Here is a 25366-nt window from a genome sequence, read left to right on the forward strand (position 1 = left end):
TGATCATTTGATTATTGACCAACCAGTGAACTCATGTCTGTGAAAGATGGCTTTCTTTTCTCTCCCTAGGTGTCACACAGCTCATGGAGAGAAAGGAAAGAGACCCCAAGTGCTACCAAGGAGTGGGGACTAGTTTGGGACCTCCTACAATGCCCTCCAATATTGTGCAAACCACTTATTTGCTAATCTTCACAAACTCCACAATGGATCTGCTCTAAGTGCCTTCTCTCCAGATTGTACCTATTTTTATATTAAATTTTCAAATGCCATACCATATTGCTGCCAAAATCAAGTCAAGATAATAATCTCAGATGCCAGGCCAGGAAGAATGTCAACGAACACACAGCTCTTCAGTTTTCCACATGGACAACAGGTGTCAAGCATGTGACTAAACCCATCTGTACACCCATGGTGACATAAGTACACTGCGCAGCTGGCCCCAGACATGTCTATTTACAAACTCCACTGAGGTTCAGTTCGCATCCCAGAATGAGATGGTATTTTATCCTATTCCTCCATTTATCTGTGCACCAAGTTTTGGTGTTTTTTGTTTGTTTGTTTTCTTTTCAGGAACAGTGGAATTTTCTGAAAACAAGCAATTTTATCTTAAGTGTGTGTGTGTGTGTGTGTGTGTGTGTGTGTGTGTGTGTGTACTGTGCTTATTGACAGGAACACTATAATAATCAGGATTAGTACCGTTATCAGCAACGGAAACATATAGGCACACGTTTTTGTGCACATATAGTTTCTCTTCTGATGATATCATTTAGGTATGCACATGCTTTATCTTTTCCATGGGTTGAGAACAACACAACACTGCTGTTTCTTAACTCCCATATCTGCACAAAGACCCGTTGTACCTGAAATAAGCTCTGTTTTCCTTTCCTCCTTGACTGCAGTGAAAGAATTAGGAAAGGCCTTGCTGTTTTCTTTGGGGCATGCTCTGAGTTACCTTGAAGTTGGGAAAGGGTGTTGCCTTCCTCTCCTATGACTCTCCCATGACCTGGACACACCATCTTATGTTTATATCCGTACCTTCTTCTTTAATAAGTTTCTAGAGGTGCCTTTTCTTGCTTAGCGCCTGACACATTCATTAGTCAACCAACAGGGGGGGGGGGAGGAATCAACCCATTATCTACAAAGTTGCAGTCAGTCTTCTGAGCAGGAGATAGCAGTGTACAAGAAGAAGGGCATGCCAGCCTCCTTCTTGGCAAATTTTATGAAAATCGGTGTCAGAGAGGAACCTGCTGATACGACGCGTCTCATGATCCTCATGGTTCTATCTGGTAAAGGATTCGCTCACCAGGAGATCAGAGGAAAGAGAACTCTATAGCAAAGAGCAGCCTTTTAACAGGCCTTGAAAAAGCAAAAGCAATATACACATCTGGCAAGCTCATGAAAATGTCAGGGTCCTGGAGGACAAGAAAACATCCCAGTACCTCAAGGAAAGAGAAAAGAGTTAGACACAGAAGGGCAGAGCCTGTCTGTGTGTCCAAGCCACTGTAAGCTGTGGGGCATCTATTCGTGGTGGCATATGGACCCAGCAGACAGCTTTTAAACAGAAAATGATAGTTAAGATATGGCCTACATCTTGTCAGGACTAAGACACCGATTCGGTCTGCTTATTAAAATCGGCATGGAGTTTCTGTCCACGCAAGCAAAGCCTTAGGTTTACGGAACCAATGTGGCTAGTGAGGAAGTAGCTTTCATAGCACGCAAGCCTGAGCTTGGAGTTTTTGAGGTCCTCCATCAGACACCTCACTTTTCTGAGCTTGTGTGCCCATTGGAAAGTTGGATTAGATTTTTCAAACACAATGAAATAAATTCTTATATAGAGAGAATTAAAAATAAAAAAAAGGCCAAGAAAAGTCAGTTTTTCTTTATTTCTAAGGTGTCCTATCATTGAAGAAACACTCATTTAAAACTGATGTGGAAGGCCAACCATCTCTAATAGCTACACATGGGATCTCTTTTCACCCTAAACAACTAATAAGATCGAATGGAACAGACTACACAGTGGTTCATAAACCATGGACTATCAGGCAATGTGGAGTAATGATACCTGAGAGCTGAGAGCAAATCCACAGAGGCTCATGATTCTTCTGGAAACTCTTAGATGACTGTGCAGAAGAGAGGAAACAAGGCAGAGAAATGTGGACTGCAAACAAAGCCTGGGACAGTAAGAGCTGTGCGCCATCTAAGTCTCCTGTCAGTGACTCGATTCTGAGTCTGGATGTACTGAGGAGCTCAAGCAAGGCACACAGCTGCCCCTGAGCAGCATGATAAAAAGAAAGGCAGGCAGGAGTTCTGGCTATTGTCAGCCAGAGGCCCTAAAGGGAGTCACAGATAGAAGCGGGGCAGTGGATAGGTGAAGATCGATGTGCTGCTAAAACAGTGGGCACCTTAACAATGAGCCCTCCCTCAGCAACAGAGCCACTGAGCGGAAGTCCTGGGGATGAGAAGAAATACACACCCTGTGTAGACATGTGTACAGATGCATGACAAAGATTCCAGACACAGAAAAGGGTAACAACATGCAAGATGTCCTTCATACAAACTGAGAAAGTAACATTATCTAAAGCAAAACACGGGAACCTCTGCTACAGGGAAAGACACACGAGAGGCAGCTATTGGGACCGGCTTTGTCTGGGGTCATTACATGAGTACATACAGATTTTTTTGATAAACCATAAAACTTCACATTTATGATATGCATGCTTTTTGGTATGTTATTATACTTAAATACTTAAGTTAAATTCAAACAAAGTAAACAATGAAAACAAATTTACATTTCCAAATAAAAGGTTTTTTTTTGTTGTTTTTTTTTTTTTTTTAAGTAAAACTGGGGCCTTTCCAACATCCTTAGGGTTGGCTATGTATTATATTATCAAACAATAAAATACTAGTTCACCAAATACAAAACTTAGATATGAGAAGTCACACTCAAGTCCGAGGCGTGCGAGACAAGACTTCCTGTGCTCTACAGGGTTTTCAAATGACACAAGGAGATTGAAAAGCTTCCAGCTTTAAAAGGGGCGCAAGCTGGGACCTGGATTATGTTTCTCCAATTTCACGCTAAGAATATAGGTAATATTAGCAGAATTATGCACAAATATGGTCAGTGAATTATTTGTTGCATGGAAGATCCTAAAAGGAACAGAAATATCCCTAAGTGAAGAAATGATTACATGAATTATAAATATCACGTGACATGATATGATGCAAATAATTCTCAATTTTATGGTAATTTGTAGCATACCGCAAAGTATAAAACTCAAATAGAAAGTTAACATTCGGTAATCTAAGTATACATACATACACCTAAATATATGTACATACATACACCTGCATATATACATACCAGAATTCCAATATATTCAGTATTATTTCAAAGAATATGAAGAGATGGGCCACAGTGTGCTTATATCTAAATGCAATGATTCTGCTTTTAGTTTAATCAAGTGCATATTTTCTAGAAAGAACATAAACTACATTATTGACAATTGATTAAAAAATGCATCCTGGCATTGCATTTTTGCACGTTTAAAACGAAGATTTTGTATTATTTCTAACACAAATAACAGCTGTGTCCTGCTCTAGGGGTATCTGTGGCCACTCTCTGACTCCCTGCTGCCTCAGGACAAGGCACCTGACACTTCTTAGAATCTTCTCCCATAGAACAGAACTTTCATTCCAAAGAACACAAGTAGGTGTTCAAAAAAATATGGCATTGAAAATCATCTGTCTTCTATAATCACACTATAAAATGAAACCAACATCAAACGGCGTTTGGCTGCCCCGTATGTAAAAGTAATGATAAGGCCTGTCAGACTGTGCAGCTTACAGCCTAACCACAGGACCCAGCCTTCTGGTTGGCTGAGGAGGGCAGAGGGTCAAAGAGTGGGGGTTGGGCTGCTGGGGGGGGGGCAGGAGACAGGGCTTAGGTCTCAGCTCTGGGTAAGGCTCCAACTCTGGTCCAGATACTTTGATCTTTTTCCAACACCCTCTGTTTCCCCAGGATTTAAAGCTGAAGGAGGTAGAAGCCAATGAGGAGAAAGGTGAATCGTCACCTGGGGGGTAATAATTTAACCACATTATTGGGGAACTGAGGTCCACTTTCATGAGGACTTCGGGGAAGCGTCAGGAGGAGAGGAAAGCCTCACAAACCCAGGGTAAAGTTGGGAGCTTTCCTGGGACCTGGGGACTCCCGTGATGGAGAGAATGAGCTAACATCTTCATACTTCAGTCAGAAAATGCAGGCGTCATGCCTTCTGAGTCTAACTGTCCCTTTTGTTTTGTAAACTATTTTAAGTCTTCATATAAACCGCAATTCTTTTTTTTTTTTTAAAGATTTATTTAATTTATTATATGTAAGTACACTGTAGCTCTCTTCAGACACTCTTCAGACGGTTGTGAGCCACCATATGGTTGCTGGGATTTGAACTCAGGATCTCCAGAAGAGTAGTCAGTGCTCTTAACTGCTGAGCCATCTCTCCAGCCCCTAAACTGCAACTCTTTTAAGAACTTGCTCGTTGAGAATTATATATGGTCCTGAGACAAGCTAGATATATGTCACATTCAGTAACACTTTCTTAAAATAGTATGTTTTCTCCTTATCCCCTTCATACTGTGGAACTCACTCTAAAGTTTAAAGCAAAATTGCATAAACACAATGTATATTTTGTGTTTAAGAAACGCCAATCTGGGTATGGTGAATGACACCTATAATCGGAGTCATCAGGAGGGAGAGGCAGAAAAGTACTACATGTTTTATATGACAGAATATTTAAATGTTAGAATATGATATTTTAAGGTGGAAGAACATTTTAATTTACCTCCTGATACTTATGATTCTAATGCATGTTAAACTGTCATTTAGCTTTAAATATAAGGAAATCCTACCATTTACAACAATAGTCATGAACCTAGAAGATATGGCACTAAATGAAATGGGCACAGAAGTCAAATTATTATAAAAAAAATCTCCCTTACATGATTTGAATTGTTGACTAGAAAGAGAAAACTGGCAATCAGAGAGATGAGTTGGAAGCCCATGAGGAGATGTGCGTCCAAGGGTAGAATTGTGGTTGTACAGGATAAATAAGCATGATGAATACAGTTAACAATGTTGTATCTTACTAGAAGTATAAATTCTAAGTACTTCATGCACCAGCCAAAGCAAACGACAACGAAGAGAATCTTAAGCCAAATGAAGAACATGTTAGTTATCTTGAGTAGTGTGTGTGTGTGTGTGTGTGTGTGTGTGTGTGTGTTAGAATGCCTGCTTCCTTCTTGGTCATTTCAATGACTATTAAAAGGTATAGGTCTCATAAGCTCTTAAAACACTTGAAACACAACTACAACATAGCAATATTGCTAGTATTTGAAATCAGGAAGTTCTGAATGCAGCTCAGTCGTGGGGTAGTTGTGTAGATTTTCAAGACTTTGAACTCAGTTCCGGAATGCTGAGGGAAGTAGCTTTGAGGAAGATAGTAAAATATAGCTACTAAACTCTGTAGATTTAATTTGTGTCATTAATTTAATGGGATGATAAAGGAATACATCAGTGCTTGCCCAAGTATGCAAATAAATCTGCAAGAACTTCCCACTGAAAACGGTCCATGAAAAATAAAACCACAATGTGCTGTTGTGTGCCCTTAGTGTTTATTTCTTTTCCTAAACACTAGTCCAGTACACTAGGATGTGTTTCACATTAAAATATAAGTAGATTCTTCCATATAAAACAATATGCACCAGGCTGAAGTACATTGCGCCTTGATAGAATTTATTCTGCTTTGTTGAGAATATAGAATCATTGTTCCCTAGAATTTAGGAAGAAAAAGGATGTTATGATCCCTTTTGTAATTAGGAAATGGATTAACTGAACCACTTTCATTGAACTACTTAAGTTCATCATTGAAACTCGAATTCTGTTTCTCACCCACATTTTATCACAGGTTTTAAGGAACCCACACTGCTAAGCAATCAGGGCAGACAGCTCTTAACTAAAGGGAAGGTTTTCCTCACAAGAGGCTGATGGTTCAGTCCTGTTGAGAGAGTCTGTGTGTGCTAGACTGAGAGAAGACTGCACGAGATGTGGAAGGAGAGGAAGGGGCAGAGGTAGCCAGTCTAGAACAGCCCCAGACTTGGAAGCACAGACTAGCTGTTGCTTTTCCTAGAGCCTTCTTTTGCCAGTAGTCTCTGAGTTCAGCCAGCTTTACTGGAGCAGCCACTTCTCTCCTTGCCTAAACAATCCAAAGACCTTCTCTGACCCAGGTGAAAGGCAATCAGAAGCCTCCTCAGCTCCAGTAGTTTTAATTTCCTAGATTCAATTAAGCGGAGCCTACTAGGAATTTGTAAATCAAATAGTGAACTTTTTACACATTCAGCCAATTTTGGATTTCAGTGTTTGTTGTACTTTTTTTTTTTTTCCCTACAAAAGGATGGAAATACAGCTGCTATCTTCCTTTTTTCTTCCCCTTCCTTCCTCCCTCCCTCCCTCCCTCCCTCCCTCCCTTCCTCCTTTTGTCCTTCCTTTCTTCCTTTCTGTTTCCAATTTCCCTTATTCCTTATTGAAGTCTCTCCTGTGTTCTCAACATTCCTAAACTACTGTCTGTCATGAAGTTCAAGTCTGCTTTCCAAAGGGAAGATTGCCAGAAAATCAAATGTCGTGGTTGCCTGGGTTTCTCTAGCATTCTTTGGAGGTTTTGCAAAGGAGGTAGAGATAGAGAATACATTGACCAAAATGAAGAACTAATTGTGAAAACAATATTAAGACAAGCTTTTACTTATGAATGACACAAACGCTCCTAGAAGTACCTTTCCTAGCTTTATGCTTTAGTTCTCATTGCTGCTGGTAGCTTGGATCCTGCTAATGAGCATTTATGACACAAATTAGGAATGTATTACTAGAACAACACAATGTGCATGCTATTGGCCTGTGTGGTGGGTAGGTCATTACTCCTCTGACTTTTTGAGGAAAAACCTTCTCCTTGACATTTCACTTGTAAAGTAGGGAAGGTACTTCTCTCAGAGTCTGTCTCCTCGGAGGATTCTGCAAACACTTTGGATAATGGGTTGGATTTGTTGAGAATTCCTTCATGTGGTTACACGGCAGATGGACTGACTGAACAATCGTGTGAGGGTTAGAAAAGAAACACTTCTGTGTGGTTTCTAGATTCTACACATATGACTGAGTAAAATCTTAGCAGGATTTTAGTTACAGACGGGCTCGGCAAAGTTGCATCACAGAGGCATTCTGAAGTCATGGGAAAGCTGAGAATCAAAGTGATGGACTTTGAGGATGAATTTACCATATGCTGGATGGAGGTTTGGAGAAGTTAGTTTACTTTTTTAATACTAGGTAGCTCATTCTTAAGTGGTGTAAACTGAACATTAAGCAGCCTCATTTGTTTCTAGGAAGTCTGATCACTTTGCACAACCAAACCTTTTGTGACATTGCCTAGCGCCCACTAATTACTCTCGTTAGTCGTGACGTGAGAATTAGTCACAGCCTACATCGGAGCCAAGTTCCTTCTCCCCATATGTGTATGATTGAGGGTTGATTTGAGTTCTGTTGTCAAGTGGTTTGATGCTGGTTTTGATCATGCACGTGTGTGTGTGTGTGTGTGTGTGTGTCTGTCACTTTCAGCGAAGAGCAACTTGGTAAGTAGTTAAAAAAAAAAAAGTTCACCTACACTAGCTCCACTTTGATCTTGTGAAATCCCTTTTCAACCTGGGTATAATTGTGAGTGCAATAGAATTGGTGGCTCCACAATTCTTAGATCTCTCTGTGTAGCTGTCAGGTTCCATACAAGAAAGCTTAGCTCCTGCTGGCACAGAAATCCTGGAGGTTGGATCGCTTGCCAAAGGATGAAGCCAGCGTGTTGTGGAAGAATCTGCAGCCCCCACATTTGCTGAGGCACTAGCCATAACTGCCAGGATGTTGAAATAACCAAATTAGTCACTGATGTCAACTGAGTGTCTCCATCAGATTAGCCTGTGCACAGGACGAGGGGCACTCTTGGATTGTTAGTGGATCTAGGGAGCCCAGCCCATTGACTGCAGGGTCATATCTAGGCAGGTAGCTCTTAGCTATAGAAAAAGCTGGCTGAGCAAACCAACAGGGGCAGAAATACCCATCCGGCCTGACCACTGGCACAGTGTATAAATAATCTTAGAGTAGAGATGCTGGTGCGAGCTTCCCTGGTCTCCCATGGGCTCTCTGGCATGGTTGTCCTGTGCTGCACAGCAAACCCTCACCACCTGTGGCTGCCTTGGTGTAAGACTGTGAAAACAACGGGGCGGCTTGCTTCTCAATGTGCTAGTCTCAGCTCAGTCACTCATTGGCTGAGTGTAGCTAGTGCCCCGTGCATGAGACAACACATCTAAAAGGACATTCCCATCATCTCAGAGAGTGTACTGGACAGCACTGCCCACCACAGAAAGAAAAGAAATTGCTCTTCGGTTCTCAGCCCTTCGGTGGCATTTAGGTCAGGAACACCCTCCCATCGCCTCTGTCTCCCACCCTATCGTTTAGCAGTCCTTCTCATCCTCACAGTGCTTGAGCTGACCACATAGCTCCTAAAACACCAGCAGTCGCTACCCCAGGACCTTTTGTATATGCTGTCTTCGCTCCTTGATACTCTTTCCCTGGTATCTGCATAAGCATTTCTTCCATCTCTTCTCTCCCTTCACTGAAGATCTCTCACATACTGTCTTCTTTTCCTGATACACTATTGCCAATAGCATTTGTTATCACACAGTGTATTGATTACTACACCAGTCTTTATTATAATCTGTTCCTCTTAGTTAGAATGTAAGTCCCCACAGGGAAAGTTTGTCAGTGTACTTTAGCATCATCCTATCTGCTTGAGAAATCAATGAGTTGAGAGTGCCGGTGTGCATCAAAAGAGCTAGAGACTCCTGAGCATGGTTGTTGAGATCAGTGGGCCAGTGACGTCTTCCTGAAGAGGCCGGAGGGAGTTTGTAAACAGTCTTAGGCATTTCACAAATATGCTGTTGGCTACTCCACTTCACTCTCTATTCTATAGAGAATGTATTTCAACAAGAACCTGATGGATTCTAAGAGGTGTTTTCATTCAGGGTTTCTGTTTGGGAAGGATGTGGTCAAATGGTCCTGGTTCATTCATTCTCTTACACAACAGATGCACACATACTCTTTCACATGCCAGCAGGCAGATGCCTCTAACCCATAAGAGGACCAGGAGGCAGGTGCCTCTAACCCAGGAGAGGAAGGTGAACTGGGCTCATAGATGAGGAGGAACCAAGATGGTGTTGTCAGACAGAAAGCTGTGCAGGCTTGAAGACATCCACACGTGTGAGAGGGGGACTGAGGGGGTCACAGCAGAACAAAACAGTAGACCCTGAAACAGGAGTCCACTTCCCATTTCCAACCTCACAGGAAGAGCCGAGGGATGGAAAGGTAGCTGGAGACACCATGTGAGTGTGGAAGGATTCCAGAACTCACCCAAAGTGACTCCTGTTGGGACTGAACCCATGAGGGCATTTGTTCATAACTGAACACACTGGAAATTAATGTCTTACTTATTTTATGCCAGAAAAAAACTTGATTAAGATGGTGATTAAAATTGTTCACTGTGACTGAAGACTAAGAAGATGGAGCTGTTAATGGTTGTCATATTAGGCAAGAGAACAGGGAGAGAGAGGCTCAGGGTGAAGATGGCTGGATAAAGGACTGGCCCATGGACATACAGAAGTTCAGCAGTGAATGTTTTATCTCCACTCTCCCTAAAATCAACACTGGAAAAGAGACAGCTCATAAATGTGCAGTGGAGGCTAGAGGACCAGAGGACCAGAGGACCAGAGGTTCAAGGTTATCCTTGACCAAGCCAGGATACAAGATATCCTGTCTCAAAATACAACAAAGCAGAAATCTAGAGAGATAGAGAAAATCTCTGTATTTTCTTTTTTATTTTCTTCTAATTTCTGCTTTTCAGCAATACTTGAGGGAGAAAACAAACAAACAAACAAGGAAACAAACCCAGAGAAACCAGTCCTAAGACATGAGTTCAGATTCCTGAGACATTTTTGTCACAAATAATGATCAAGCAGATTTTTTTCCCAGTTCTGAAGTAATATATGGAGGAAGGACTGCCTTTATTTTATAAAAGATGCTCTTATTAAACCAATGTGAAATATAATACTAATGCATTCAAATTTTAATAAATAATTTCAGACAAGGGCAATCATGAAAATTGCACATCTTGATATCAAGAAGAATTCTTGAAATTTAAATAGATTTTTCTTTCCTAAGTTCTTTGTTAAAAAAGTATTTTGTGTGTACATATAGCCACGAGTGTGCATGCACGTGCTTTGGAGGCCAGAGACCCGTGGTCTTCCTGCAGTGTTTGCATTTTGGGCATGATGCCCCCCAGGGAACCTGGAGCTTACTGGTTCAGACTAGTTAGTTGGTCTCCCTGCTGCTTCCTGTTTCACTTGTTCTCCAGAGCTGGAAGGTAAGACGTTGTGAGAAAAGTCCAAGGTCTGTATGTTAGCAGAAGAAACCACGCTCCACCCCGCCCCACCTGCAGGGCCATGCGGCTCACTTCTGCACCGTGCCACACAGTTACCAACTCTATAATCCCTGCGTGTCTTTACTTTTTACTAATCTCGACCTTGACTGTTCCTCTGTAAACACAAGATTTAATTATATTTTCAAATGTATTCTGTTATTCGCTTGGGTTTTTGATTCTAGTCCTTCTGGCTTATCTACTAGAACCCTGATTATTACTGCCTGAACCAACACATAAAGACCATACTCAGTGCTGACTCAGGCCTTCTATGACAGGCACAAATAGTGATGTTTCCTACTAGGCAAGCCTTTGTAGCCAGCACATACCCAGGATTACTAGACTAATGCAAGTAAACAACCCCTTGTTCTAGATAAGTGGACAGTCCCATCGTGCTTTGTCCATGTGAATCTGCTCAGAGGTAAGTTAACTAGGTTGCTTTAGCACGTATTTTAACATTTGTGAGCATAACTAAATAATTTACACTGAAGCTTCCTGATACTTTCTTTGATTTTTCACTTGGAATTGTGTGTGTGTGTGTGTGTGTGTGTGTGTGTGTGTGTGTTGTGTCTCTATGTGTGACATGTTCATAAGTATGACTGTATACATGTGGTCACACTGGCATGTGGAGGCCAGAAATTGACATCAGGTCCCTTTCTAGATGAGACAGGGCTTCTGACTGAACTTGGAGCTCACTGGTTCAACTTGACAGTCAAGTCAGCAAGCACCAAGACCTGCCCCCCCCCCCCCGTGCCTGCTTCTCCTGTGCTGGGATTACAAGTTCACCACATCCGGCTTTTGATGGACAGTCTAGGGGAAGGGGCATCGAGCTCACATCCTCATGCTTGTGTTGTCAGGTTTCCATCAATGGAGAGACTCTCACTTAAGTAGGTGCTATGCATCAAACACTAAGCGTGAGATAATGTAGACTTCACAAAGAGGGAAGAGAAAGGTCCCAGATTCTGGGACAACAACAATAACAAACAAACAAAAAGAAAATGGTGCTCAAACAAGATGTAAAAGTCTATGTCAGTAGGTAGGTAGGGGATATCATTTGAGTTCAGATCTTTGGTGTCTACGAATTCTTATTCCATAGTTTTCTAAGTTATAGGACAAACCAGGAAAGCATAAGCTGTGTCCTCAAGTGTAATTTCAAAGCCAACTTGCACATATGAGTAATTTCAGGTTGTTTTGATTTTGACACAAAGAGTTAGAACATGTGTCAATTCAGGAAGAACTCTGTCACTTAGCATAAAGTGCAGATGATAACTGAAGTTAGCTTAAATGTAAACAAACCATAATACACAGCACCTATGCATCTGAAAGAAGGCATTGGTGAGAGAGAACTAGCAATACTTTGAATAACTACATTCTAACCTTGGGCACAACACTCAAACTGCACAAGGCATAATATCCACTCTGTTTTCAAGGGTTCTCCTGAATCAATAACTGGTGTTTCATATGAGAGAAGGCCTGGTTTTCTGGTTTGTATCTGGATTAGCTAATTCTTTCATAGTAATGGAATACTAAATGCACTATGAGACTATCACCATGACAAACCATCCGTAAATAGTACAAAGCTTCACGTATAACATGTATCAGGTGTCTTTTATTTGAACAGGAAACATGCACTATTTAAAATTAGCACGTGAACTTAATGGATTTTGCTGTGACATAATTTTTATACATATACTTATTGTACTCTGTTCATATGATTGGCTCTTACCTTCTCCATCCCTCCTCTGTTTCTGATCCCCTTACTCCCCAGAGTAGGTCACTTTTTCTTTTCATGTATGTTCTTATATATGTTTATCTGTTATAAAATTACATATATATGTATATATACATATGTATGCATATACATATACATTTTACTTAACCTATATTTTGTACACAAGAGAGACTAGGTGATTTCTCCATTCCTTTCTCTGATTGTCCTCTTTCTCTCCCATCAGGTGTCTTCCTCCCCCCATAGCTCCTGCCTCCACTTTCATGTCATATGTATGTGCATGCACATCTTAAAGTCCCCATTCCACATAGGAGAGAAAACAGTAAGGTCTTTCAGATAGAGCTATGTAAGCAAACAAAACTTAGGATAGATTACTGCTTTTGCTGTGCTGGTTCAGTACCAAGCACTTGCTGGCTATTATACAATGTGGAAACCTGCTTCCTTCCTCGTACCCCTTTCTGTTTAATTTCCCTCCACCAATCCCTAGTCAGTACTCAGCATGTCAGTATTCAGCACCTCCTCATACTCAGTACCTCCTCTTTGCATTTTCTCTTACTAATTGTGCTGAAACCATGGCAAAATTTTACAAGCTGACATCAAACATTTACTTTCCCACCACAATTATTTTCCCCACCACAATTATTTCAAGTAACTTGGTCTAAAGTTAGACAGGCACACTGTCAAATATGATAGAAACGTGCTGTTAACATTTTTACAAGTTGGGAAACTACTTTTAAAAGTCAGAAAGCAGGAAAAGTACGGCCATTTGACGGGGACCTTGTTTCATGTCAGAGTACTGATTCCTGCCAGAATTCGGGGCTAGGGGACTACCGACAGTCTGATGCTCAGCAGATGTGGTCGAGGCTGACAGCATTCTTCTGCGAATCATTAGACATATTTTCACTGAAAACATCTTCTTGATTTAAAACATCGGTGGCCACACCAGTTGTTTTTCCCTCTGCAGCTTCTATCAACCTGTCTTTAGCCATCAGCCTTGCCTTCCCGTCCACCAACATCTTGAGCTGACAAGATAATGAATCAGTGAGACTTATTCTCTCATTTTGAAAGGGAATAAACTATATTAAATTACTAGTTTAACAAAAGTAATTTTTTTTTCCAGTTTGCCAGTGCTTGGCTAGGATTAATTGGTGCTCATTTTGAATTAAAATAGTTTATAAGCATAAAACAAAGCTTTACCATAAGAACGTTGAGACTGACAAGGGAAGAAAAGCACGCATACATTATGTCTGGTGCGTCCATTGGAAATGCAGGCTGAGTCTTCTCAGATGCGCCCCTGCCGAGAGCACCATTTGTTAGGAAAACTGGTGCAGGTAAGCTGGAATTAGTCTAACAGAAGATGGACAGGCCACAGAGTGTTGTGTGTTAAGTTATGTAACTCACTCGCCTTCATGGGCTTTAGAGTCATCAAGGCCCCCTGTGCCTCCCGTCAGTTAGCAAGTTTGTCTTCCACATTGCAGAATTCAGCAGCTTCTCTTAGAGACAGATTGTACTAATTACAATTTTGCACTGCAATATATATATATATATATATATATATATATATATATATATATATATATATATATTTTTACAAACACCATAATGAGTTTTGTTTTTAAAAAACTGGCCTTCCCCATTCTACAGAACAACTAGTTTACCAAAGAAAACAACATTTTCAGGGAAATTCTGGACTGTATTAATTCTGAACCTTCCCCACGTTTTCAGCCAACCTTCCAGAGCATGCCTGTGAAAGTGAGAGGTTTTTAGAAAGAGACTTTGAAATAAAAAACACATGTTGGACTTAAAAGTTCTAAATGTTATTACTGACAAAATAAACAGAAAAGCCAACTGGGTCAAAAAAAAAAAAAAACATAAAAATATGAAGGGAAAGAAAAGATGCGGCTGAAAAGCATCAGGCACCCTGAAGAGGAAGAAGTGAGGAAGACCTATTCACGCTTAACTCTGTAGGCAAGGTTCAACCAACTGATAACAGCTTCAATTTGCCTGTGAAAATTCAATCTAATAAAAATATAGTGCATAAAATTTCATCTCCCATAAGAAAAGGGTTACGATTACTTAGAGAAAGTAAGAAAGCAATAAAAAAAAAAAAATCCAAGTAGCTCCAGAAAATTGACTCAATACCTCCTCCATACACTGACAATTAATTTGTAGTTTCTGGCTTTAAAGTTCATTTGATCACTCTTCAGAGCTACACAAATAGAAAGCAAGTCACGCTCTAACTAGTTCTGGAGACAAGGCCGGTTTCTGGTTCCAGTCTCTTCGCTCCAATTTAACTTGTCAGTTTAGCACAAAGCGCTACATTTCTATGATGACTAATCTTCAATGGCAACTTGGTTGGGCTTTAGAATTACCAGGAGATACACCTGGATGTGAGTTCTGGAAAGATGAGGCCGATTTCAGGGTGAATTTAACAGAAGAGGGAAAAACATCTTGACTATGACTGGCATATCTCATGTGCTGGGGTCCTAGACTCAAATAAAAAGGAAGCTCTGAGCTAAGCACCAGCCTTCAGCTCACACTTTGTCCTGATGCAGGGCACAATGGGAGCAGCCCAGTGTGCCCAGGCTGCTGCATCTTCCTTCCCACAATGAACCACCTTTTCAAACAATGAAACAAAATAAATCCTTCCTTACTATGTTGTGTCTTTTTGGTCATTTGATGGGAGATATCTGAAAAGTTAATAAATTCAGGTTCTCCTTGCTTGCTTAATTAAATTTGTTCTCAGTATAGGACCAGAGGGGAAAACAAGAAAACGAGCACAATGTAACAATATGCGGGGTCTATCTTACAAACAGGTAAAAGAAGTCAGTTCTGAGGTTGAGGACATAGCTCAGACCTGTTTGGTTCCCCAGCAACCAATAAAGAAAAACCTGGGCACGGTGGCTCATGGACGTAAGCCCAGGGGAGGGAGACAGGGACAGGTGGATGGCAGGTTTGCTTGCCAATCACTTTAGCCAGCACAGCAAGCTCTGGGGTCAGTGAGGCACCCTGTTCCAAAAACTAACGTGTTGAAATGATTAAAGAGACTCATGCAGTGCAGACACTAAGCTCTGGCCACCAACCTCTAGCCTATGTGATTGCACTATGCATTCTCCAAACAAACAAATAAACAAACACACACACACACATACACCACTACTCATACTATAAACACACATAACATACACACATACTCACACACACACTCACACACCTCACACGCACCAGAAACACACACATACACACACCACACATATACACACAGCACACATACACACAGCACACACAGACACCACACACACACACACACACACACGTACACACTATACTCACACCATAAGCACAGATAATATACACACATACTCAAACACACACACTCACACACACACCAGAAACACACACATACACACACACCATACCTAAACACACCACACAAAGACATACCACAACACACACACACACACACACCCCACACTACTCACACCATAAGCACACATAACATACACACATACTCAAACACACACACTCACACACATACACACACACCACACCTAAACACACCACACCACAAACACACACACACACACACACACACACACACACACACACACACACTTACAAGTAGGTTGAAAAGATTCTCCCACTCTGTTCAGAGTAGTGTACTAGCAAATAATAAATCATGAGCTTGTCCATTATTTTAAAACCCAACTATTTTCAATATTCTTCAAAGATCATTCATTTTTATTACATAAAAGAAATACAATCTTTTCTATGAAGTAAAAATCAACTGAACCTGAATGCAAAGAGTGAAAATATGATACATAACTAGGCTTTTTACAATAAGGCTCTGAAACATTCTTCTTCTCCCAAGGCAGGGAAGGACATTGCAGTAGGGTCTAAGGCTAACCGGCTCTCTAGGCAGCACCCAGTCAAGTGCTGTTCCTGGGAGCTGACCTTGAGTTCTTTTGCTGAGGTATTGATGAGCTTTGCTTTGCAGTCAGTGCTCAAGAGGTGTTCTTGTTGCAGAGTCAGGGGTCTGGCAGGAGTAGCCAGGACTCAGTTAACTTTCAGAGGCCATAGGGGGAAATGCCTTTAAACTCAGCAAAGTGAGCGGACTCGGCCAGAGCCCCCCAAAGGTTGCCCTTACTAGCTACATTTTCTGAACCTTTTGTTTACCCAAACTGCTTCTAATCTAGACAGTTGATCTTTCAGTATCATGCTTTCTCCTCTGATCAATTTCCACAGTGTGTATGTGCAATAGTGGGTAGATATACGCAACAGAGTTGCTCCAAATTCCTGTGTTTTAAGGAATATTTCCCACTCCATTATGTGCTGTTTTGAAAATATAAGTACAGCACTCTATTACAAATATCATCCAAAGAGGGCTGGAAGAAGGGGAAGGCTGGAAAAGATAGAAAAGATAACCTGGTTCAATTGTTCCATTTTTCTCTAACCATGTTTGTTAATGATGACTTTAATTACTCTGACCCCAACATTGTATAACAGGTTTTCTTTAAAATGAAGTGTGCCTCACTAAAGGTATATGGGGAGAGCAAGTACTGATTGGGACTTTAAATTAGAGTGAGCTGGATTACAAAGTGACCCCACTTCTACAGGTCATTTTCCAGTTTGATCTTGTTTGCACATAATGTTGAAAGCCCGCTGCTACTACATACATAGTGACATATACCAGATAGAATTGTATAGGAAAAATACAGACAGCTTTCCCTAGCCACCAAACGTACATACCAGCTGCTTATTCAGAACTTGTGAAAATGCCAAGTAATAAGGTCCCTGCTACGTGCCAATTATTGTGCTAGGTTCCTAAACTGAATTACCCAAGTATTCAAAACCAAACCAAACCAAACCAGAAACAACCAAATGAGCTAGACAGACCCTTGACTTCTTCTTGTTAATGGACAAATTGACAACCTTGCGCTGTCTGTGAGCTAGGACTGCTCAATTGTGTACATTTTTGGTTTATATGCTGTTCATTTTAAACAATTTTTTTGCATCATTTTAAAGCAAACATCTAGCTAACAGTGGCTCATCTCGCATGGAAATAATATTCAAGTGTAATGATGCTAACTCGATGCAATTAGTACTGAGAGCGCCAGAGTGACTCACGGCATTGGAATCGTCACATAGAACTAAGGTACAGCATTGTCCCCAGGGACTTCCAAGGAACAGCACGTTTATGGTGTCAATGCCCAAATGCCCCATGGCCAGCACTCCCCATTCTTCCGTTCATCCTCCTTCATTAGTGGTTCACAGTTTTTCAGTCTGCTCTGTTCTGAGGCTGTCCTCTGTCAGCACTCGCTCGAGAGTAGGAAGAGCATTGAGGTTGCCATATTTCTTCCCATGATTAAATTGTACCCTTCCATTTGGCTTGTAGACTTACACATGCACCTGCGATGACACGGAAGGAAGGAAGCCAACTAGCTGGGTCATCAGGCTTTCGTTTCTCTGCAGTCCACAGAGGTGCGTGGGTGTTGGTGTGGAAAACTAGAGCCTTGGACATTAATTATCCTCAAGATAAAAGCATTAATACTAAGAGTATATATACACATAAATCTTCCCAGCTATTGTCAGGTTGGATATTCTCTCATTAGGAGTCTACAGCTTAAGGAAAAGCCTAGTTTAATTCTAGTTACAAGAATTTTAAGACCCTACGGACAGTTACTTGGCATTGTAAGCACATCCAGAGATAGCAGGTATCAGGTGATGGAAATTCCTAAGCACAGGAACAGAGCATCCATTCACCCACTGGCTTATTGAAAAGCAAATGAAAACATGGCCAGCCACTAGGGCAACTGCAATTTCATGATTTCATGGGGACATAATGAGCGACATTGGTGAATCTTTAGAAATCAAGATTTTTCAGTTGTTATTATACACCTATCGATGTCTCGCAGAAACTTTAAGGGTCTTAGTATCTAAAAAGGTGAGGCATTTGTGGGAAGAGCTTGAAGATGTCCACTCAGAACAGAGCTCTGGTATTAGAGGGCATCAATGATGCAGGAGAGAGCTGTCCTGCGGGTGCGCAACCCCATCTTATAGCATTTGATGGAGTGTTACTATGCAGTTAGTACCAATTAACTGCATAGTCAAGGAAAAAAATTATCTGCAACTCATTTATTAATTTCCTAGCAAATATTTTCAAACTTCAGGAAACACCACAAATTGCTCTTTGTAGAGTGCTGCTATGTGCTATTTTTAACACTGGGCTCATAGGGTCATGCCCCGCCTGCTGTGTTGCTGGAGCTTTCTGAGTCAATCAGCAGCTGGCATGGTGTATGCACAGAGATGCTCGCTGCTCATCTAGTTCAGCAATCCCCACAAGGAGAAGCAGAGGTCTTTCTAAGCTGCGGCGATCTACCAGGCAGATGCTTTCTGACCAGTCGGTCCCCAGGCCCACCGCTAAGAAGACAGATGTCTTCTGGCTCTCTCTTTTCACTTTTGGCTGGCTTCATTCGCCATCATGCAGTCTAAAAGCACAGCCACTTCCCTCGAATGAGTTCAATCCTTCTTTTACTCCCAGAGTTTTGCCTTCAGTCACAAAGAAGCCCCACAATCACATGCACTCATTCTTTACAAGGAAGGGTTCCACACACCTTTAGACACTCAGTGTGCAGTGATATCAGGGCATGAATTTCTAGAGATGAGCTCCGGGAAGAAAAGGCATCCGATCCTCTTGTTTCCCTCACTGAGCCAACATCATGTGTGAAAACCAACATCTTCCATGTCCTACTTTTGGATCTAGAACGTCTGTGCTAAACATGCTGCAGGCTCAGAATTTGCATGGGATGCATAAATCCTGGGACAGAGAGAAGGCTCAGAGAAGTTAGCATGCATTGATCCTCCAGAGAATCTGTGTTCAGCTCTCAACACCCAGGTCTAGCAACTCATGACAGCTTATAACTTCAGCTCCATTGTGATCTAATGCCATCTTCTAGCCTCTACAGGCATCGACGCACACATGCACATGCACACACCCTCACACACTCATGCTCTCACACACACACACACACACACACACACACACACACACACACACACACACATGCAGGCACACACAGGCACATACCTACACATGAGAACAAGTGCATATAAACATGAATATATATGATCGGCACATATACATATAAATAAGAATAAAATAAACCTTTAAAAAGTGAACGTGTGAATCTCACTGCTCTATGGGATACAGCAGCACCACGCCAGGCTCAGTGTGTATTTGGAGATACCTGCCATCCCATCCAATTCGATTTCCCTGTAAGAAGTGGAGTTCTTCCCCAGTTCCTCAGAGTCTTTGAATAGAAGTCACTGGATACAGAGTGGGGGGTTCTCTGTTTGTATTTATCTCATGGGAGATCAGATTTGACGCCTGGAATCAAAATAAATACCTAAGGCACTAGACGCACTACTTTCTGGTAAATCACTTTGATCGAATGAGTGTGGAGCAACTGACATTCTCCAGAAATACCTCTGCGTAAGATGTCTGAGGTGTCGCTTTACATCAGGAGAGGCAGGAGAGGGTGACCAGAAACAGCTATTTCTGCAATTAATCATTAATAACATGTGGGAGAGTCAGACATTTTCTCTTTGCTGGAGAATAATCCATGCTGTCAGGATGAAGCATCCAGAATTCTCTGTCTTCCATCATGCCTCTTCTAGGCCAAATTGACCATTTCATTATAAATATGCATGTGTATATTTATATATATTTTTATATACATATACATATATATGTATATACATATATACTGTGTGTGCCTGCTCATTTCTTATATATGTGTGTGTATATGTTTGTGTGCATGTATGTGTTTATTAAGAGAAAAGAAAACTATGCAGTGTAGAAATTCAGAAAATGCGTGAAATCATGAGAAAAAGTTGGGCTCAATGCCTTTCCCAAATAGCACAATTGGCTGAGTTTCTCTCAGTCTTCTTAAGCCAGTCTTAGGGCTGGCATCTCTGCCTCTGAGCATCTGGGCCACAGATGATCTGTCACCACAAGCACAAATTTAACCATGCTATTACCTGGTCCGAAAACCATTGGTGACCTCCTTATGACTGTAAGAAGGCTTACTACAACTTTAAATTTTGGCTGTTTGTATTTGTGTCAAACACCAGGAGTCTTTGAAAAAAAATATAGTCCAAACCTAGATTTTAATTTTGACAAAATTACCTTCAGAAAATTAAATGATTTAAACCAGAATATGAAGTGTACTAATCAGACAATCTAACAACTAGATTAATTACAGGAAATGGAGAGAATAATTCATATTCAGACTGTTTTTGAAAGCAGGAGACTGGTCTATTGTATAATAACCAGCTGGTCTAGGTGGGTTTAGGAAGTCTGACGGAAAGGTTTACAAAAAAGCAATGTAAGAAGAACATTGCTTACATCCATCTTTGGCTGCCACGTCACTTAGCGACGTGTCGTGAGCAATCTCTACTTTGTAAAGCTCAGCTCATAAATGCTTGGCATATGACATAAATCTCTGTCCTAGCAAACCGAATGATCAGCCTCAGAGTTGTGCCTAGCAGGGAAGAACCCGTCCTTTCAACTTCCATAATGTAAGCTGAGGACATACTGTGAGTACCAAGGAGGAGGTGGGTGTTTAACAGGGAGGAGGTTGTACACTCTGGGAGGGGAGGGAGGAGGACGGACTGGATCCTCGGTGGGTTGTAGGCTTTAGTGGCTTCTGAAAGCTGCATTTACAGTGTGATGCTTTGTGATTCTTCCTGTCTGACACCATTCTGTTTCCTTAGAAAATTATAACACATAAAGAAAACTGAAGCTCTAATATCTGGGAGAATGAATGGGAAGACTCCACTTCCTCAGACTTCACGCCCTTGACTTGCACCCAGAGAGAGACATTGAGGCAGCTAAGAGAACATGGAGATGGACACAAGATGACCGAAGGGCTGGCTCCTGGTCCTCCCCCTTCTGAGTGAGCCAGCCCATTCATTATTTTATTTTATTTTATTTTATTTTTATTTTTTTCCTTCTGCTTTGACGTTTTATTTTTTAAATTGGATATTTTCATTGCTTACATTTCAAATGTTTCCTCTTTCCAGGTCTCCCCTTTAGAAGCTCCCTACCCCGTTCCCTTCCCCCTGCCTTTCTGCATTGGCATTCTTCTATACTGGGGCATCAAACCCCCTTAGGCCCAAGGGCCGCTCCTCCCACTGATATCCATCAAGACCATCCTCTGCCACATATGCGGCCATGGTCCTTCCATGTGTACTCTTTGTTTGGTGGTCCAGTCCCCCGGAGTTCTGGAGGGTCTGGACGGTTGACACTGTTGCTCCCCCCATGGGGCTGCAAACCCCCTCAGATCCTTCAGTCCCTTCTCCAATTCCTCCATCGGGATCCCATGCTCAGTCCAATAGCTAGCTGGCTGCGAGCATCCACCTTTGTATTTGTCAGGCACTGGTAGATCCTCTCAGGAGAGAGTCATATCAGGCTCCTGTCAGCAAGCAAGTCCTGGCATCTACAACAGCATTTTTCGGGGACTGTATATGGATGGATCCCCAGGCGGGGCAGTCTCTGGATGGCCTTTCCTTCAGTCTCTGCTCCACACTTTGTCTCCATATTTCTTCCTGTGATTATTTGTTCCCCTTCTAAGAAGCACTGAAGCTTTGGTCTTCCTTCTTCTTGGACTTCATATGGTCTGTGAATTGTATCCTGGGTATTCCCAACTTTGGGACTAATATCCACTTATCAGTGAGTATATACCGTGTATGTTCTTTTGTTATTTGAGTTATCTCACTCAGGATGATATTTTCAAGTTCCATCCATCTGCCTGCAAATTTTATGAAGTCATTGTTTTTAATAGCTGAGTAGTATCCCATTGTGTAAATGTACCACATTTCCTGCATCAACTCATCTGTTGTGGGATATCTGGGTTGTTTCCAGCTTCCGGCTATTATAAATAAGGCTGCTATGAACATAGTGGAACATGTGTCCTTATTACATGTTGGAGCATCTTCTGTGTATATGCCCAAAAGTGGTATATTGGTAGTACTATGTCCAATTTTCTGAGGAACTGCCTGACTGATGTCCAGAGTGGTTGGACCAGCTTGCAATTCCATGAACAATGGAGGAGTGTTCCTCTTTCTCTGCATCCTTGTCAGCATCTGNTGTCANCTGAGTTTTTTATTTTAGCCATTCTGACTAGTATGAGGTGGAATCTCAGGGTCATTTTGATTTGCATTTCTCTGATGAATATGGATATTGAACATTTCTTTAGGTGCTTCTTGGCCATTCAAGTTTCCTCAGTTGAAAATAAACTATTCTCAACAATAAAAGAACTTCTGGAGGCATCACCATGACCTCAAGCTGTACTACAGAGCCATGGTGATTTTTAAAAAAAAAAAAAAAAAACTGCATGGTTTTAGTACAGTGACAGGCAGGTAGATCAATGGACTATAATTGAAGACCCAGAAATGAACCCACACCCCTATGGTCACTTGATCTTTGACAAAGGAGCTAAAATCATCCAGTGGAAAAAAGACAGCATTTTCAACAAATGGTGTTGGTTCACTGGGCGGCTAACGTGTAGAAGAATGCGAATTGATCCATTCCTATCTCCCTTTACGAAGCTCAAGTCCAAGTGGATCAAGGACCTCCACATAAAACCAGATACACTGAAACTAATAGAAGAAACAGTGAGGAAAAGCCTCGAACACATGGGCACAGGGGAAAAGTTCCTAAACACCAATGGCTTATGCTCTAAGATCTAGACTCAACAAATGGGACCTCATAAAATTGCAAAGCTTCTGTAAGGCAAAGGAACTGTCAATAGGACAAAATGGCAACCAATAGATTAGGAAAATATCTTTACCAATCCTACAGCTGATGAGGGCTAATATCCAATAGAGACAAAGAACTCAAGAAGTTAGACTCCAGAGAACCAAGTAACCCTATCAAAAAATGGGGAACAGAGCTAAACAGAGATAGCCCAGATTTTTCCTGAGACAGGATTTCTCTGTATAGCCCTGGTTGTCCTGGAACTCACTCTGTAGAGCAGGCTGGTCTCGAACTCAGAAATCCACTTGCCTCTGCCTCCCAAGTGCTGGGATTAAAGGCGTGAGCCACCACTGCCCGGCGTGCTAGCCCATTCTTAAGTTCTCTGAGAATTTATACTGTGACTCAGAAAACAAAACAAAGAATAAATAAAACTCAAATGCCCCTATTTCTACTTTAACTGTCTCTTATTTGCAGTGATAACAAACTAATACACTCAGAACCCAAATGGAGGCACTATTCCAATATATACCATGTATCTTTCCACTTCAACCCCCACTGATCCCAGAGGCACTATTACAACATATACAATATATCTTTCCACTTTAACCCCCACTGATCCGAGGCACTGGGCCTCTTGATTTATTCCTAGAACTTCAATTAGAGAATACAGGGAAAGAGCCAAAATAAAAAGACAACCAAAACTCGGTGTCTGAGAGCTATGGAGCAATGATATGCATGTGAGCTGAGACACGGACAGTAAGGTTTGAGCTGTAGACCATCTCTCTCCTTCCGTGTCTTTACAGATCAGTCTTACTGCAAACCAATGAACATCCAAGACTTCATGAGAAATGACTGTACTATGCACCTACTCATTTAATCTTGGAAGACCCACTTCAGGATGTTCAATCCAGTGATTCTCAACCTTCCTAATGCTGCTCCTTCTAATACGGTTCCTCATGGTTTGGTGACCCCAATCATAAAATTAATTTTGATGCTAATTCATAACTATAATGTTGCTACTGTTATGAATCATAATGGAGAGATCTATTTTTGATGGTCTTAGAGGACCACTGTAGAAGAGTCCTTTGACACCCCCCCCCCCAAAGGGATTAAGAACTGCTGGTTCATTCTAAAAAGCAGGTAACAAGTACATGTTTAGCACTACACTCTGCTGACCAGTGAAGGTACTCACCAGACACTTCCAAAGAAACTTAAGAGATGACTGGTGATGATATATTTGATAAAACACACACACACACACACACACACACACACACACACAAAAACCCTAAGTTTTGAAGCTTATTTAAATCTTGAATTACAATCAATGCTCAGGCTTTTGTAGACATTTTTCTAATAAATCTGCTCAGTTTGCTCTCATGACCAAAGGGTCAAGCAATGCTAACTCTTGTGGCTATAATGACCCACAAGGCAGAGCATGTCATTTGTCTTAGTCTGGCTCCAGCTGCATCCACACCTGTAGGAATCTGTCAACACAGCCCAGAAAAGGCAAAATGAATTAGAAACCCTCCAGTGAATGCCAGCCAAAATAATGAAGAGGATGGAGAGGAATCCACATGAGGTCAGACTTTGAAACGAGACAAAACACTCCCCAGATAGGGAGAAAGGGATTAAGCTGTATTATGACTTGAGTTAACTAAACCACAAGAGAATTAAACCTCAGTCTTAGGATCTCAATCCGTCCATCAGTCATCTATCATTTCCAGAGGAAGTTTGCTTTATGATGGGAAAGAAGTGGCTTAAATATGTAGGAGGAGTGTAGGGCTTTGTGCTCTGATTAGTGATTTTTTCTGAATCCAGGAAAAACCACATATTCTAACAATGTAGTGATGCACTGGGAAGACTTTCATGGTTGCATGGGCTCTAAAGCTACATTGTGCGACTGACAGAAACATAGGTTGTTGCAATGATAGTCTGAAGTTTTCAAGATATGAGAAAATCCAACCTATTAATAAAGAACTTAGACACATAATATAGACAAAATTGCTACATGCTCTGCTGATTTGACACGGTAACATTCTGGGCAAGATTTCCTGAAAGCCCCCCAGGTTTCCCTGCTGAGAAAACAATACAGGATTTAATTTTTAGACAGGCGACTATTATAAACAGAAAAAGATTTAGGGATTCTGGAAGCACTGAATATGGTTGCTTTATAAGCAAAAAGAAAAAAAAAGTGTAGAACATAATGCCTTAACTATTCTGTACAAGGGCTGTCTCATTGTTTTGTTGTATCTTGGTTTGTCCTGTCTAGCTGTTGGGTCTTGGAGACCTGCTCTTTTGTAAAGAGGAAATGGAGGAGGAGGA

At 41.4% G+C, this 25366-nt stretch overlaps 1 protein-coding gene across 7 annotated transcripts in view; it reads right to left on the minus strand.

Annotated features, from left to right (window-relative positions):
* Eya4 (EYA transcriptional coactivator and phosphatase 4) overlaps nucleotides 1–25366 on the minus strand; it is a 237307-nt gene that overhangs the window by 90481 nt on the left and 121460 nt on the right. The gene's annotated exons all lie outside the window — the stretch shown is intronic.

Source organism: Mus pahari, chromosome 21, assembly GCF_900095145.1.
Source record: "Mus pahari chromosome 21, PAHARI_EIJ_v1.1, whole genome shotgun sequence".
NCBI lineage: Eukaryota > Metazoa > Chordata > Mammalia > Rodentia > Muridae > Mus > Mus pahari.